We start from the raw sequence: 10,355 nt of genomic DNA on the forward strand, positions 1-10,355 counted from the left end.
CGCTGCAATCTCCGTCTTCTTTCTTCTTCCTGCTTCTGCATCCGATGAGTCACCGGGGGAGTTCCCGGTGACGTCGGTGCGTGTGTACGTCCCAGCTGGGCGGGGCTGGAAATTCAAAATCCATTTGTATTGCATTCAATACAAAATAACTATATTGAATGCAATACATTGGATTTTTATGTGTAAAAACAGTACATTGTTTTCAATGATTTTGTGTTTCAAACTTTATTATACTCATACTATTATGTTATATTGTAAAATACATTTTCATAAAAAACAATGTACTGCTTTTAGACATATAAAACCGGAAAGAAATGAACCGCTAGGGAGGTTAATATGCGCCACTAGCGAACTCTGCATACCCCCTGAGGAAGCCGTTAAGGCGAAACGCGTCAGGACAAGTGACGTCTAGCTCTATTTGACCTATTCATTCATTATTAAGCTAGAGATTCAACCTGTTTAGTTAATTGGTCTGACTTTACCCATGATTGTTTATTCGGTCAAGGACACTTTAATATATGTATATTTTATTAATTGTTCAATACTGTAACAATATATTACAATATAATTATGTTTTGCCTAAAACCCCCAGCTTTGCTCTTTTTTTGTTTCTTATTCATCTAAGTTAAACACTTGGGGTGGCAACCGTTGATCTATTCCAAGAGAAGCTACCAATCCTATATCTATATTTTTTGCAAATATAACACCAGTATTGGTATCAGTGGATGCAATAACAGCTCTAAGCATGGTGTTGGTGGATGCAATTATAACCCGAGTAATGGTGTCAGTGATTACCATAGTAGCCCACAACCTTGGTGTCGGTGAGCGCAAAACTAACCCCCAATGGCTATACTATAAGCCTTCCCCTCTGTTCTGCATAGGTGCTTAGTGGTATTTTTAAATCCTTCCTCTGCACTGGTTCTTGGTGTAGTGCTATTTAATCACAATCACACACCACTGGTAGCAGGTTTTTTTACTTCTTTCCCAGCATTGGTGGTCTGCAGTGCCTTATACCCCAAACTACACCCCTTCATTGTGTCACTGACCATTCTTTCACACCGCTCTTTATCTTGCTACCTCAACCAGCATGGACTTTACCTGTTGTGTTGGTTGAAGATTATTCCTCTTGACAGAATTGTCTTAAGCTGCGTACACACGGCAAATTTTTCTCGCCCGATAATCGGTATCGGCCAATTATCGGGCGAAAATCTGCCGTGTGTACAGTCGGTCGTCGTCCATCGTTCGACGACCGTCCTGGCGGATCCATGGACGATGGACGACGACCGATCCTAATGAAAGGGAAGGGGAGAGCGCGCAGCAGGGTGCCGCTCCGTCGCTCTCCCCCTCCCCTCTCCATAGAGCATGAACGGTGCTGTATGTACAGCATCGTTCATGCATCGTGCAGTCTTTTCTCGTTGGAAAGGATCGTGAAAGATCCTTTCCAACGAGAAAAATTGCAGGTGTGTATGCAGCTTTAAATACATTGTGGGCTGCTATTCTGCAAAGTGCCAACTTTGTACCTTTGTGTGCACTTCTTTTTTTTATTTATATTTTATATTTTATTTAGAAAGTTGGAAGTTGTGGATTTACACAGCTCTTACACACAGCAAGCCTGATGTTTCTACTTTCTCCATTATAGATTGGAGAGGGAATATAGCAGTTTCCCCCTGACACCCCTAGAATGAGAATTATTATTATATTATAATTATCTTCCTGCTCCTTGTTATATATGCATGCAGCTGATTAGTTCTCAGTTGTGTTCCTTCCTCTCCTAATCTAAATTCTGCTGTGCAGGAGATTGTAAAGGGTTGATTCTTAGATATACATTCAATATATGTCACTGGATCATTTCCAGCCATATAAGAGTGACATATGAATGAACAAGCACTGTACACACAGCGCAATTCCGTTTTATGGAGGGTGGGGGGGAGGAGAAGGTGAACGAGCGAGCTAGCACCATGTTCCTGGAGTTCTACTGTGACCAGGAAGCCAGCTTACCATCCACAATATTTATTGCTGCCGTCCTTTTTTTTTTTTTTTTTTGTGTGTGTGATTCCTATTTTGTAATCTTGGGAATCCTAGCATTCCGGCTCATCTACAACTTCCTGTTCTGGGGTATAAGAGATGTCACAATAGCATGTACACACTCTGCTGCAGACCACAAACTTGTCATAGAAAATCACAAACGGCTCACAGTGAAATGTTCAAATTATATACTTACTGTCTCAATGCCACATAAAGCCACGGTGATTGGAGGGCATACACAGATCAGCAGAAATATTAAAACCATTGACATGTCATGTAAATATGTATGTAAGGCAGCAAGTGAACAATCTGGTATTGAAGGTGATGTTCTGAAAGCAGGAATGATGAACAAGCCGAAGGTTCTTTGACTGGGGGCCAAATGGTGATGGCTAGACGACTGGGTCAGAGCAACGCCAAAATGGCAGGTCTTATGGGTTAATACTGGAATGCAGTAGTCAGCATATACTCCAAGGAAGGACAATTGGTAAACAGGACAGAACCTAATAATGTGGGGGAAGGCTAGCCATTCTGGTCTGATACCATAGAGGGGCTCCTGGAGCTGTGTAGCTGCAGATATATAGCGCCCATCCTGACAAGTGTCCACCAACAAAGTCGGTACAATGGGCACACAGACCTTAGAACTGGATGAATAAAGCAATAGATGAAGGTCGCCTGGTCAAATGAATCCCGTTTTGTTTTAGGGTATACCTTTGTGTATCTTTTAAGAAGGCAGCCAATAGAGAGAGGCTGACCTAAAAAATAGGAAAGTAACAATTCTCTTCTTTTACAGCAAGACTTTGGCCAAGTCACTGTTACTACTTTTTATCGCGCTATTTGCTTTCTTTTTAGAGATTTTACTAGAGACTTTACCAACATTTTTTTCACCTTATGTTTCTGCTACAAGATCAGTCTGCACATTAAAAATCAATCTGTACCTTTCCATACAAAGCAAATCCTGGGTCCACACATTCACAGGGTTAGAGCTCAGGTAACAGCATTTAGGAGGAGAAGTTTGACTCTTTTTCATATTTGGAAGTACCTAGTACTTGCAGTGGCTGCAACCAGTAAATAAGATGGCAGAAAATTGCAGTTAAGGTATCTTTTGCGGAGCCAAGCTAGTTAATTTGCTTTCAGCCAAAGCTTGAAGAAAGAACTCCCACCGTTTTTTATTGTATTTCACCCTTGAGTAGAGTCAGGTTGACCACTCAAACTTTTTTCATGTTTTCAAAAGAGAACTGCATATGTTACATCAGTTCATATACATAAATAATAGCAAATTTGTGCCATAAGCACAGAAGGGATTAGTCAGAAGTGAAAAAAAATATTGATTTGTATTCCCTGGTTTCCATAAGGCTAAATTAGATTAGCAGTGAGGTTTTGAAGCGCCCATCTGCACAAGCCAATAAAAAAATGAATAGGGACAGTAAGGAGTAAATCTACAAATGCTAGTTCTTTGGTGCTAAGCGCCTGGTAAGGGTCTACAGCCAAGTAGAATCATTTGATTCCGAGACAGATCTGAACCTAGCGTAACTGCATTAGCCTTTGTAGAACTACAACCACCTGCACACTACATTCACATTCCTCATTTCTTTTTAGAGCTACAAGTCTCAGGACACAATATTGCAATTTTCTTTATGTGCAAGTTCCATCATACTATATTTACATATGTTATGTCTCTGTAGAGCTACAAGTCCCAAAAACAAACAATGTATCCTGGAATTTGCATTTTCAGAGACATAAAAATGCAAATATGATATGCTGAAAGGGTGATGCTCTAACTTTATGGTGATAATTGTCACTGTTCTTATGTTCTCAAATCAATCTGGATAAAACAGAACTCATCATCCGCCCCCCCTTTCACCTTTTTTCCTTATTTGTGCCACCACTTAAGCATGTTGTTTTGGTATTACTTTTCTGTAATGTCCTTTACTCCCCAAATTCAGAACTTGTAAGGTTCTGTGCAGCATTCTCCAGTGAGCTCAGGGCTGAATGATGGAACACTCCAGGGGTGTGAGCTTGAAGACCCCTTAGTAGGTGACCTGGCACGGGACAGCATTAAGCCCAGAAGAAGGACCCAGCTTCAGTTTTAATAACACCTGCATGTAAAGCTGGGTTTGTTCTTTAAAGTGTATGTACCTCATCTCTAATTTGCTCTCTTTTGATCCTTTAAATATGGCATGGACGTTATCATGCTCATTGCTTGTGCTGTCATGAGTTAGCATTGTTACCTATTTTTTCAGTGGGCGACAGTACATCCCCCTCTTATATAACAGTGGGGGTTGTTAGTAGTCCTAACTTCCTGTCCTAGGGTGACAACATGCTTTTTCTTCAATATAGTACATAGTAAAAAGGAAAATACAAAACCATACAGACTGCAATGGGGACTTTTCAGGCAGATACAATGATCCAAAATATGTAAAAACAATAATTTTTAATAGCACTATAATTGCATATTAAAAAAACACCTATGCAAATCTGAAATCTTCTGCGATGCGTTTCACAGACATAAGCTGCTTGATGGATTGATATACGTTACAATGATACATGATATCTCATTTCTACTACCTCCTCATAAGGTCTTGAGCCATAATGTGGACATATTAAATTATCACTATAAACAAATCTGGTACTTACCTTGGCTGTTAGGGGATTTTAGAGTCCATCCCCATTTCCCTTTCTTGCATCAGCTCCAAGAATTTATGAGGAGGTAGTAAAAATCAATCGTATCTTAATCCATCCCCTGAGGAAGCAGCTTATGTCCGTGAAACGCGTTGAGGAAGAGTTGATATTTGTATAGGAGTTTTTTAATATGCAATTTTAGTATTATTATTATTAAAATGTCATGTTTTTACATATTTTGGATCATTGTATCTGCCTGAAAAGTCCATATTGGAGTCTGTATGGCTTTATATTGTAATATTATGGGATATGGCAGTATTTCTTAAAAGATATGCATTGATGCAGGACACTTAATTTTGTGTTTTAGGAGTACATAAGTGACCCCCCAAAAAAAGCCTGCAAAAGGGAAGCAAATGTAGCCACAACCTAAAAGTGATAGTAAACTGTAATAATTTATTTTTGTTTTTGTTTTTTTGTCTTAGGTTTAGATACATTTTATTTTAGGAGAAGTTTAGAGTAAAATATAGTTTTAGGGAGCTAAGGTATGGTTTAGTGGTAAAATATAGTATATATTTATCAAGGACGTATTGTGGATCATTTACAAAACATTTCCCTAATAGTTATGATATGACGACATTTCTAAATGCTTTTTTCCTTTGATTTTTTATGTTGCTGTGTGACATCTTGAAATTTGCACAATGACCACCAGAGGGAGCTCCTCCTTTGATTTGGATTATGTCATTCACTCTGTTTACAGTACCTAGTTTCCCATATAAAAAAGTTTATAAAAAACGAATTTTTTATGGAAAACAAGTTCATATGGAAACATGTCCCATTCATATTTGATGGCTTGCAGTTATATTATGTGTTCTGGATCCTGTATCCCACTCCATGCACCTCCACTACAATACATAATAATACAATTCATAAATGGGAGTCGGCAGGTTGAACCATATTGCACAACAGGGGACCATGCTTCAGACCCATCCGGAAGTGTGTTAAAAAAAATATCCCAGTATTAGGAGTTCTCTTCATCTAAGATCAGGGACCTCCACGGTGTAATGTTTCTGAAGTCTGAAATTTTTGAAAGGGCAAAACGGTTCAGTTCTTCTTGTGGAAAGGTGGGACAATCATATCTGATATTTGCTATATCCTATATACCAGATACATTTTAAAGTGAAGTACAGGTAGTTAGGGACATCCGACATACAGACACCTCCTAGATGGGAATGGGGATTCCTTGCTCATCTGCAGGACAGGAACTTGATGGGGGGAGGGGGCAGTTTGCATGACTTGCAGAAGAAATCTTTTGCTAAACACAGTTAAGGTTGTAGGTGATCTTAGAGGGGTGAGCTCTTTCTGCAGCCGCTTGTAACTGTTTAATGACCAAGACAAACACTGCAGTTGTTTCTTTTTTCATTTCAAAGCACAGCTTGCTCCAGACTGATGAATGTCTAGGCTCCATAAAGATTTTTTTTTTTTTGCTTTGTTGATTTTATACATTAACTGACGCCTCACTGCCTAATAATATGTTGAGACAAACATCTGTTCTAAATGTATTTATTAAAATAATGTACCTGTTCTGACTTACATACAAATTCAACTTAAGAACAAACCTAATTTGGTATGTAACCCGGGGACTACCTGTAAAGGAGATTAGGCATGAAGCCAGTGGAATTTTATCTTTCTGCTGTTAGTTATTGATATCTTCACAATGTCCCTGGGAAAATGAGGATTCTTAGATGTGGCTGCTTGCTTCATGCAAAATATTTGGAGCAAAATATTTGACTGTCAGTGGGGAATGTCAAGGCCCTGGGTAATTGGGGGGTGCATTTAGTAAAGTGTGACCCTGGAATAAGGACCTGTTCACTTGTCTTTCTAATAAAGCCGCAACTTCCCATTTTTTATTACACTATGCCATATTAGTATGCTTACCCAAAAAGGATTCTAGCTACAGAAAATATTTAATGTGGAATATATTTACACTTATATTTGTTGGTAATATTTGAGAATGCTACAGACTTAAAATAAACCTGTTCTCAGCAAAGGTTTAATAAACTAGAATAGACCAGCAAGCACCATTATGTGATATTTACAAAGGCTAAAAGCTTTTTTGAAGGCAATACATTTTTCCTCTTTTGAAGATCGTTGTATCTTATTAGGAAGATCGTGATCCTAGATTCACCAGAAGGGGGCAGAAGAACCAGTGAAGTGGGCAAGACAGAAACTTCTTGCTATGATACCTCTGCGTTAAATTCCACTTTAATAATTTGTGATCAGGCAGAATGTATTGCAGAAAGAGACAGAAATGCCTCTTCTGCAATAAGCATTTTACCTGTTTGTTCACTCCGTCCACATGGGAGTTATGTCATCCTAGCCTGATGGCTGAATATTGCAACTGGGAAAAGAATATGGCGGCGCCCTGCGATAGAACAAGACAGCTCTGCTTTAGGAGGTTTTGGAGTTTGTGTTTGTGCTCCCATTTATTGGTGCCAGTAGAACTTATTGCTATAACGGGTGATTGATCACCTGCAAGTAAAGACTGCAATTTTTAACAGTGTTATTTAAAATGGCACATGTAGCCATGCCCTAAGGGATGCAATATGATGGAAAATGTATTGTTTCAATTTTTTGTTTTCAAGTGCTTTCTACTTAAAAGTAGGACAATGTGTGGTTATTAAGGTTCCATGACATGGAGAATCTTTGCAAAATGCACATACAAAACAGAAGAACTTAAGTTTTTCTAACACATCATTTAGGTATTAGTTTTTTTTTTGTGAATGCAGCAAAGAAGCCCAGGTATGGTAAATATAAGGGGGTTGAGGCTTTTTGCAGAGACACTGTAACTTTGATGCACATTTAAATGGCTACAGAACCTGGCGATTTTGTATCTAGCACCAAATGCTGCAAAAAGTCAGTCGCTCAGTACAGAATTGCAAATCATACCTACCTATTGAATGCAGTTTTACTTCTTACAAATTGCTGCTACAATTTTAATTGTTTGACCTTTACTACATCATATCCTGACTTAAATGGTTCCTTCATTTTGTGTAAAAAGCTTGCAGTCTAACCTATAAAAATAAAACCAATATTTAAGTGTTTCTACCGTGCTCATTTAGGAGGTCTGGGTGTGTAAAGAGTAAATGTACTTACCTTATATACTTGCTCCCACAGGCTTCTCCTCCTGCAACTGTTCACCTGGGGCCTCTTCCATAAACCACCTTGTATCGTGGTCACAGACTGACATCCCAATAATCCACAATTGTAAGTGAGGATGCCAAAGGCCTATCCACCACCCGGAGATCAGATAGAAGATGAGCTGCACTAGCTACTAAAGGAGTCAGAGATTAGGTAAGAAACTTTTTAAAATCCCCCCTAAACCTAAGCAAGCCTTCAGTGAACATTTTTTTTTTATTTGCACAGGTCATCCTTAAAATACATATTTGATTGTTCTGTTTCATTTCTCAGTGCCCCTTAGAGTAAACAATACTTGTCATTTCTTTCAAGGCACATTTAGTTCATTAGAATTCCAGGATGTTCATAAAGTTGACCATGTGAGGAAGGGCGGGTTTGAGTTTGAGATAAAAGAAGGATCTGCTAAGTAGCAGTCTGGGCCAAAAGACACAAGAAGCAAGAGCTTTAACCCTGGATTTGTTTATAGAAACCCCAAGCACGAAGACAGAGGTCTGAGAACGTCTTGTTAGTTTCAGATAGCATTTTCTCCTGACCTGCTCATTGCTCACAACTAGAATATTAGTAATTAATGTTATATTTTCAATTCCATCTTCCAAATGATAAAAAAAAATCTTTACCATTTTTTTGTAGAATATTAGCTCGTAGATGCCAACTTCTACTCATTTGAAAACACAGTTCTAAATTGTACATATGACATGATTTGCTAACTTAATATTTCTTAATGAGCTAGAAAACTAAATTGTATATTTTTTTTATACTATTTTGTTTCTAACAGGTAAAATTCGATCCTAAAAATGACAGACACCAGATTTCAGTTATAATCACAGCCACGAGTTAACCCTTAGAAATTCTTCTCTATGAAGCTCTTCCTATAAACATGTATGTTTGGACTGGCCAAGTGTAAATGTAAATACTAGTAATGGTGGGAAGGGTAAAAATAGACAGCCCTGTCCTAGTTTATCTCAAGGAAAAACAGCAAATATCCAGGCAGGCCAAACAATTACTAGCTATAGGAAAGTCAGCCGGATGAGGTTGCAAATTCTTTACAGACATAACATCCTACCATAACTTTCTGGATTGGGAAAGAGGTATACACAGGCATCAGTGCAAGAGCCACTGGATGCACAGTAATTGCAACATAATTTTATTTCTTCCCTTAATTTGCTAAAGAATTTTAGGCTTTTCACCCAGGTTAGTGAATGTGGTAAAAAACAACTTTGTAGAAAATACCCAATCACAGTGTAAAAAAGAACATGATTTTTTCTTGTACATGGATTGAATGGGTGAAATCAGAAGAGCTTTACATCATTCACCAAGCTGAGTGAATTATCCTAAGCAGAGTGATAATGCACTTTGCTAATTGAACAGCCTAAAATATTTAAGTAATCCAAACCCATTGCCCTAACTGTTGAGGTTTCTAGAAAACCATGCTGATCTCAGTACATTTATTGGGCTATTAAGGGTTTGTCTCCAAATGTGTAACAATAGTGTGAAGTGTTACACAGGTTTCTAATAGTGGGCAGTAAATTTAGCCGCTATGGACTACCCAAAAACCCAATAATAATTGCATCTTCCTAACACAAATGCGGAAACCAAGATGCAGCCATGCATTTCTGTGTGGGGTAAAGATGACTGCAAGTACTTTTACTTTTACTAGTGCCTAGCCATTGGTCATGCATTAAACATTTAAACGTTTTGCATATTCCCCTATTTTTTTATTAACAGGAGTATCGATGGAATAGTTCTTTAGGTATAGTGTGAAAATGAATAACCAAGCAGATCTTTATTGCAGAAAAGGACAGGTTATGTCCCTTCTGCATTGAAACATACCTGCCTGAACACTGTCTGAGAAAATGTCTCACATCCTCTAGGGCTGTTGGGATTGAGTGAACTCATGCATGCATGTGTGAGAGTTACGTCACCCTGGCCTGGCCAAAAAAAGATGGCCAAAGATCTGCATGCACCGACAAGAAGAAGATGGCATCGCCAGGCAGGTTAGGTTATTTTATTTCAGAAAGACATTGCCTATCCTAGGACCCACCTGCTTGCAATTTTTTTAAATTTTATCTTTAGTTATGCTTTAACTGTATTGCTGCTTGAGTTCTGTTTTGTGGTAGTTAGCAATATATCTCTTTTGATAACATTGACTGCATTGTATATTAATACAGATTTTGAACACATAAAATAGTCTTGTGCATATACAGGTGTGCTTGCACACTCCCCTACACGGCTGTGTATTTACTCTGTATAATATACACAGTCAATATTACAACATTGATATGGTATATATCTTTGACTAGTTTAAACAGATATATATGCCTAAATACCAGGTTATATTTAAAATTCTTTAAAAATGATAGATATGATTGTTTTGTGTTTTTACTCATTGGAAATGAATTACTAAAGGAATGTAGGCTGTCCACTAAGCAAAGAGTAGTATCCCCATTCCAGTAAATTTTTACTTAGCATAAAAACATGAGGTAAAGTTTTGCAGACTTTATCTGTCCAACCATAAC

The sequence above is a fragment of the Pyxicephalus adspersus genome, chromosome 10, assembly GCF_032062135.1.
Source record: "Pyxicephalus adspersus chromosome 10, UCB_Pads_2.0, whole genome shotgun sequence".
Taxonomy (NCBI): domain Eukaryota; kingdom Metazoa; phylum Chordata; class Amphibia; order Anura; family Pyxicephalidae; genus Pyxicephalus; species Pyxicephalus adspersus.